This window comes from Gordionus sp. m RMFG-2023, chromosome 3, assembly GCF_954871325.1.
Source record: "Gordionus sp. m RMFG-2023 chromosome 3, tfGorSpeb1-WG-v2, whole genome shotgun sequence".
NCBI lineage: Eukaryota > Metazoa > Nematomorpha > Gordioida > Chordodea > Parachordodidae > Gordionus > Gordionus sp. m RMFG-2023.
The window spans coordinates 39,019,846-39,028,222 of record NC_088777.1 but is presented as its reverse complement, the minus strand read 5'-3'; the positions used below and the strand labels follow the sequence as shown (position 1 = coordinate 39,028,222).

At 29.1% G+C, this 8,377-nt stretch overlaps 1 long non-coding RNA gene across 1 annotated transcript; it reads right to left on the bottom strand.

Annotated features, from left to right (window-relative positions):
* Nucleotides 1–6,415: 6,415 nt before the first annotated feature.
* LOC135925678 (uncharacterized) lies at nt 6,416–6,878 on the bottom strand. Its single transcript, XR_010571708.1, has 3 exons — nt 6,792–6,878; nt 6,554–6,712; nt 6,416–6,508 (listed from the first exon to the last, which is right to left on the bottom strand). It is a non-coding gene; the product is annotated as an uncharacterized LOC135925678 (long non-coding RNA).
* Nucleotides 6,879–8,377: the final 1,499 nt, after the last annotated feature.

Sequence of the window (8,377 nt, the reverse complement as noted above, 5' to 3'; positions counted from 1 at the left end):
ATGCCCTTTCCACTAATTTTATGACTACCTATGCCTAGTAAGTTTCTACATCGGGACTTCTACACTTCATAACCCAATTTCAATTTTACACCTTATACCATCTCAAATTTACCCCCCCCCCCCAATTAAATTAAATTCAGCAAACCAAATCTACCAACCCTTCCCCCACCATTTACCCCTCTTCAATTTCATTCAAATATATAGCGTTATCATAACTACTAACCCCTTCCAATTTGAATGATGATTGCGTTATAACTCCCTGGAGTAGAGGTTCCCGCTTCTACATGGACTAGGCCGAATATCGGACAAATGGGGTTTAAAATTTCAACCCCCCCCCCCATCTTATTTGAGATAGTTCTTTGTAGTACCAATGCTATTGGTATTTCTAAAAATAAATATATAGTCGACCATAAAAATCTATTAACACTAAAATACTTAAAAAGATATTTTAATGTTAAGCGAGGCATATTTATTTTCTGCAGACCCTTATTCCAAAATATTTTTTCCATAGTCTTTTATTTCCGGGATTTATAATATATCATCAATTCCATGTAAAATCGACAAATTAGTGCGTTTTCGTGAAATATTTATTTGTTCAAATTTTAGATTTTCATTTAGCATGCAGGCGAAGATCTGATCTCTTAAATTTCAAAAAATTGAAATATAAACATTTTTAATCAAAAATATTCGGGGTTAGATGTCTCATATTAGTAGCTATCAAATGATATTTCAAAATTTTTTAATAAAAGAATCATGTCATACCGTTTGAAGAAATACGATCTATCTCAATAAAGGCACTTTGAATTATTTTAAAAACTTGCAAAATTGGCTTGTTATATTATCTATGTAGGTAAATTTCTCTGGAAACTATAATTGAGAGAAATTTCCTAGGATTAGGAAAAAACGGAAAATCAGTGGAATAACGGGATAAAAAAAAATTTCCAAAAAATATTTTATAGGTCAATATTGATTTTTTTCTAGACTATTAATATAACAAGTATGATATAGTTTTAATTATTTAATTTGTTATCTTCGTATTAAGTTGAAAACGATTCCAAATCTCTAAAATTGAATTTGTCATTTATCTCGCAACATCTAAATCTAGGTATCCTGAAAGTTGATTTGTAACATCTAATCCTTTATCAACTTTATTGTCCTCAAAATCAAATCCACAATATCTTAGGTCAAGTATATGAGCAGCGTAATGTATGTCCGACAACAAAATATTGTTCCAGTTTTTTGTGATTTGTTCGATCCATATAATTTATTTCTATGGGACATCTTCCTGATATATATAAATACTTGAGAAACGTCAGTAAAATTTGATTTATCCGCTTTCACTATTTGTTTAGAAATGGCTTTATAAAATTGCATAGCTGTGCAAGATCTTAAAAAACCTTCATTATTAAGAAAAATAAGTGTCTCTTCTCTCTATCAGTAAAATATGGTATGGCTAATGCTATAAAATATTTCTATTTTTCACCAGACTATTAATTATCAAAACTATATCTATCCGAGTTGGGCTAGGCAACTTTATAGGAAATTATCCTATTTTTATCTTTAGTTGTTTTTCCTTAAACGTGTAAAAGAATGTTAAATTTTACATATAAAATACTTTGGGATATTGCTACTATTTAAATTGGCAACGATTTATGCTAAATCTTTTAAAAGCAAATGAAACTATGAGATACAGACCCAATGCATATGATAGTTGTATATTTATTCCTCACCAGTGTGACTTTTTTCATTACTTGAATTATCCGTTTATGATGTTAATTTTTGTGTTTCTTATATCTTCATAATGATGAAGTAGGTGTTAATAGATTGGGATATATAGATGTTAAAAGTTCCACGTCAATTCGGCGCGGAAAATTTGGCGCGGCGTCAATTCGGCGCGTATTAAATACAGCTACAATCTATTATAAATTTATTAGTATAAAAAAAGGATGATTAAATAGAAGTCATTTAGAATGTTAGTCCTATTAATTATTTCTTTATATTTTTTTTACAAAAATCTTAATTTTATTTACTAAATTTTGTAATATCAATAAAAAATTTAATAAAACAAAAAAAATTGACAACCAATATTTATACCGATTTCTTTGGTAGACCAATTTACCATATTATAAGGTATGTTGATTAGTAGCTAATATTATGTAACCCTGGAGAATTTGCGCATAGAAAAATGAAAGAAATAAAGAAAAAGAAAATTTTCGACCTCTATCTCTAATCTTACATATTATTTTGGCTAAATCATAATTGACCGTTTTTAAAAATAAGCCCAAATCGGCCCGACGAATTAATGCGCAATTTTTTTATTTATTTATATTATAGGTATTGAAATTATAAATATACTAATTGAAAATAAAATTATAAATTTCCAGTGTCATTAAATATGAGAAATTTGACATTCCAATTATCATGGATAAAAAAATATAAGTGACTTATCATGACATTGACTTAAAAAATCAAAAAAAGAAACTAAAAAGATTTTATCCGACTAGATTCATTGAAAGACAAGAGTCGGTGAAACTCTCTATTGAACTATATGATGTTCTATTTACAGCACTGGAATTTTATATATCAAGCAAGGAAAAAGATTCAGCAGATACCTAGAATCTTTTGCAAGCTAAGCCATAATTTTTAATATCTATTCGTTGTGTTTATTTTTTATTATATTATACATATTATTTTAGCAAAATGCTTCCAAATATTGATCTGGATTTAAGGGAGGTTATGAATAGAGCAAAGGAGGATATTGTTGAAATATTAACAAATATTAGAGAGAATGTGGATAAAAATTTTATGAAATATGAGAAAGCAAAGGAGATTGCTTATGTTTGGGATTGAAATTTTTAAACCTAGAGTAGTTTCTAGACAATCCAAATATCAAATATTGATGCATTTACGATTGAGGATTTTTATAAAATAAACATTTTTATTCATCTTATTATATAAATTAAAGGAAAGATTTATTAGTCATATTTTTATTTTAAAGAGCTTTTTTTTTCTTTTGCCGGTTGAGTCTAAACTGTTGATTACGCTTGAAGCACGAGAGGATATTAGGAAATATAGTAGGCTCATATGATAAGTTACTTTGTGATGTCTGATTTTCCTAATCATGACAGAATAGAGTATTCTTTGAGACCAAAAAAATGCTCTGCCCCTTTCCATGTGTATTTGCACTTTAGGTTTTCAATATCAAAACATTATTAATTATTTTAGCTACATTACCAATTAGTACCTGCACTAATGAAATATCTTTTTCAACTTAAAAAGGATATAAACCTATTTAAGAAATACTACCGGTGAAAAATCCTTGAATTAGCCCTATTATAATTTATAAGGAGATTATTCTTAATAAAAATTTGATTCTAGATGAATTAGCAAAATCTCAGAGAAAAGTAGATCTCTCTTTATAAATTCAAATCAAAATGTTTATCGACCGATTTGGGTCTATTTATAAAAACTTAGCCAAAATAATATGTATACATTATAATGTGATAAATTGTCCACCAAAGAAATCGGTATAAATATTGGTTGTTAATTTTTTTTGATATTATTAAATTTTTAATTGATATTGCACATTTAGTAAATAAAATTGAGATTTTTGTAAAAAAAATATAAAGATATAATTAATAGGACTAACATTTAAAATGACTTCTATTTAATCATCCTTTTTTATACTAATAAATTTATAATAAATTGCAGCTGTATTAGATATACGCCGAATTTTCCGCGCCGAATTGGATACTATGTTATATATGATAGACAATTTAATTCAAGTATGCAAATATCATACAACTAATATAAATCTAAACAAAGAAAAAGTTATATTCATTGAGCGTCACATTATTGCTGTCCGTTTGTTTCTTTTTACAACCATTTATATATGATATTTATTTAATATGTTAATATATAATAATAAAAACCAGAGATGTGAATCCGGACCCGGACCCTGAACCCTCATATTTTGACTGTACCCGAATCCGGACTCGGACCCTTTTTAAAAGTGGAGGGTCCAAGGGTTCTAGGGGTCATAAAAAAATAATATAAAAGCCTAAATAATAATCACTTTAAAACTATCATTGATAGAGAAAAGGTTGTTGCAAAATATTTAAGAACTCTCAGAATTGTAAAAATATTAACATCAATAAAAAGGTCAATGACAATATTAGATTGCACAACAAGTTGGTCCTAAATTATAATGCTAGAACGATTATTAAGTTTGAAAGATTTCTGTAATGATTTTATTATAGGGGCATGTGAAGTCATTTTGTCGGAAGATGATTGATGCCAAATAAAGGGCTTTACTAGTATATTAGTTCCTTTAAAAATAACAACATGAGATTACGATCAGAACAATTATGTTTATCTGATTTTTATGGCATATGGATTAGATGCAAATTAGATATAGAAAGACGTCCTTTTTCATACGAAATATTAGAAACATGAAAATTCGAAAGCAACAATATTTGCAAAATAGTGTTGTATACGTTTCTATATATTTAGACTCTCAATATCAAGTTGTGTTGAGTATTGAGCAAAACCAAATGGCATAAGACCATAAGGATCCATGGCATACGCCCACTGCATTATTTACAATATTTAGGCTACGACAATAATCCTACTGGTTGTAGTGATAATAATGATAATGATAGCAACATTGATGATCTTGAAATTTTACTTTTAGATAGAGAAAAACAAACAAATTATCATCAGATAGAAAGGAGGATCAAAAAAAGCCTATTGCATTTTTAATAGAAATATTCTTGGAAGTTAAGAGAATAAATAAGACAAATATTTTAAAATTCTGGGAAATTCTTTAATATATCCAGAATTATATATCTTGTCTAGAATCGTCATGGCTGTACACAAGTACAAAAATTATGTATTATAAATATAACTATCTATTATAGGTAAGCGTATAACGTGGATTTTCAAGTTTGAAACATCCCTGATAAAAACTATCATTTATCAACGTTATCAATTTTAGGTTAATCGATTAAAATATTAACAAAACTAGTAGAAAGCCCGTCAAAAATGACGGGGAATGAGATTTTTATTCATTTTTTTACTATAAATATCATGCCAGGTTCCTCACAATATTAGGAGGAATATAATTATAAAAGTTTATCCAGCACAGCTCAACCCTTAATAATTTGAAAATCCTTTTTTAGACATTTTAAAATCTGGGCGGTCGTTTGGGGTCTGATGAGGAAATAGTTTACGTATTTCATCCCATTTAGGGTTGCAGGTGAAAGTAATGAATAATGATGGCTTACCAAAGCAGCGTACAATAGCCATTGCGTCCTGATAAAGCTGATGCATATGCCTTGGGTCACCGGTAAAAGAAGAAGGCAAAATTATTCTTCTGCCAAGATTATCAGCATTAGTATCTCCCTCTAAAATAGCATCATGTATGCCTTGATAGAGTTCGGCGCGTAATTTGGATTGATTATTACGTATAAAATTTAATAGAAGCGTTTCCTGTTTGGCATAACTGTGGACGATAAATTGGTGATAAAGACGTTTGGATCTTAAAATAACATTCTCATCATCCTGCCTGACCATAAAGCGATAGGCATAGTACTCTCTGCAGGTAACATATTTATTAGTTGGGTTTCTATAATGAATGGATGGGTGGTACAATATCGCCTCGGGGAAATAGAAGAACATATTGCAAGGGATCGTATGAGGAATGGAGCTCGTTAATACGTCATAAAGGACCAGATATAGTTTTTAAGATAATATCTCTATGGGCTATATGATCACTGCCATCACCTAATAATACTGCTATTTCAGATGAGGTAGGTTTATTGCGATAACGTATGTCAAAACTTGGAGTAGATTTTAAGTTTAAGGATATGTTAGGAACGCCATTAGCGATCATAGAAGATAATCTCAAAAATTGAGAAGCAAAGAGGTTGTAGGTGTGAACAATATCCTGCAATTCCATTAAAAGACAACGATCTAAAAACGGAACCTGGTTATGTCTGTTTTCTATCTCACTTATACTATCATGTATATATAATTGGGAAAATTTAGGTGTTTCCCCTAATGTTGGTAGGAGTGAACCAATGCGATGATGAACCTGTCCATTAATTTGAAAGGTATAATTACCTGATCGCGAATTGGATACATTATTATTTATATTAACTCCTAGTGAAGTGAATGACAGTGATGAATTATATGCTCTTATGTTTGTTAAAAAGTGGGATGATGAACAATGATCCCCCGGTAAATAAACGTAATAAATTTGGTGGTAATTGGGTAATTTTAAATAAAATTACCTTCCCATTCAAGCAACATGTAGAAAACTGAATATTTTACATGAGCTTTTTGATAATTTTCTCCATATTTTAGCATTGCAGAAGGCGCATATTACTGTCATGTTTCCGATATCTAATATAGGTGAGTGGTGGTCATCAAATATATGTCAAAATATGCATGGTAGAGGTGCCATAGGGAATGTAATAGTTTTTATAGAAATATCAGTTGAAGGTATCTGGATGAATATAAAATAATCCTATATATATAAAACATTAAAAACCTGCAAGGGAGTTAATATCAGGTGTAGGTCCTTATTATCCTGCATACATGTAATTCTAGAACGGGTAAGGCGTTTGTTGAGTCGCCATTTTTTTCTTTGCTTATCTTTAATAGAAATATCATGTTTTGTAGCTATGTAAGGGATCAAGTTTGGGTTAACCTAAAAAAATAAGGAAATCAGGCAAAAATATAAAACATTATTATTGAAATAAATCGAACATTAAAATACTGTACTGAACCTGTAAAGGGGTCAATATATGCATATCTCTAGTAGTTGGGAGGCTATCATCAAAAAATAAAATTTGTCTAGTTGGGGACTTACCAAGACTATCATGTTTTTCTGAACATTTATTTTGTATTTGTTGATTATTAATGGTAGATATATCAATATTTAAACAATTATAAGGAGGAAATAAAGCAGGGTTTGTTATCTAAAATAAAAACAAATAAAAAATTTTTAAAAAATGAATGCGTTAAACTTGCAGAGGAGTCAAGATTAGGATCAACTCCCTAGAAATATTGGGAATATCATCAGAAGCTAAAATGGATGAATTCTAAAAAATAAAAAAATATAAGAACATTTATGCCTTTTTAGTATATATATATACACTAACTTTATTATGTGTTGTTAGTATATATTTTGCTGGTATTCACAATCCCTATAGCTATTCTTTTGTTGATTGACCTGCCATCTTTTTCTTTCATTAATGACGGATAAGTCACCATCTGTACAATCATTAAATGAGGTTAAGACAGGGTTTGTTATCTAAAATAAAAACAGAAGAATAATTTAAAAAATATAAATGCATTGAACCTGAAGAGGAGTCAATATAACGTTCAACTACCTAGAAATAGTGGGAATATCATCAGAAGCTAAAATAGATGTTATCAGTAAATATTCAAATAAAGTAACCCATGACCGGAAAAAAAAAATTCTAAAATATAAAAAAATATATAAACATTTATGCATTTATATATATATATAAGGCTAACTTTATTTTGCGTTATTAGTAGATTTTGTAGGGTCTCACGATCCCTATAGCGTTTCTTTTTTTGATTGACCTGCCATCTTTTTCTTTTATTAATGACGGATAAATCACCACCTGTACAATCATTAAGTGAGAGACAGGGCTTGTTATCTAAAATAAAAACAAAAGAATAATTTAAAAAAATAAATGCATTGAACCTGATGAGGAGTCAATATACCACCTGTACAATCATTAAATGAGGGTAAGACAGGGAATAATATAAAAAATATAAATGCAATGAACCTGAAGAGGAGTCAATATTAGGTTCAACTCCCTAGAAATAGTGGGAACATTATCAGAAGCTAAAATAGATGTGTTCTATAATATAAAAGAGTATTAAAAAAATATATATATAAGGCTAACTTTATTTTGCGTTGTTAGTAGATTTTGTAGGGCCTCGCTATCCCTAGTGAGTTTCTTTTTTGATTGACCTGCCATCTTTTTCTTTTATTAATGACGGATAAATCACCACCTGTACAATCATTAACTGAGGTTAGGACATGGCTTGTTATGTAAAATAAAAACAAAAGAATAAATAAAAAAAATAAATGCATTGAACCTGACGAGGAGTCAATATTTCACCTGTACAATCATTAAGTGAGGTTAGGACATGGCTTGTAATCTAAAATAAAAACAAAAGAATAAATAAAAAACATATTAATGTATTAAACCTGAAGAGGAGTCAATATTAGGTTAACCTCTCTAGAAATAGTGGGAATATCATCCATCAGAATCTAAAATAGATGTATTCTAAAATGAAAAGTATAAGCATTTTTAGTATATATAGATGAATAACT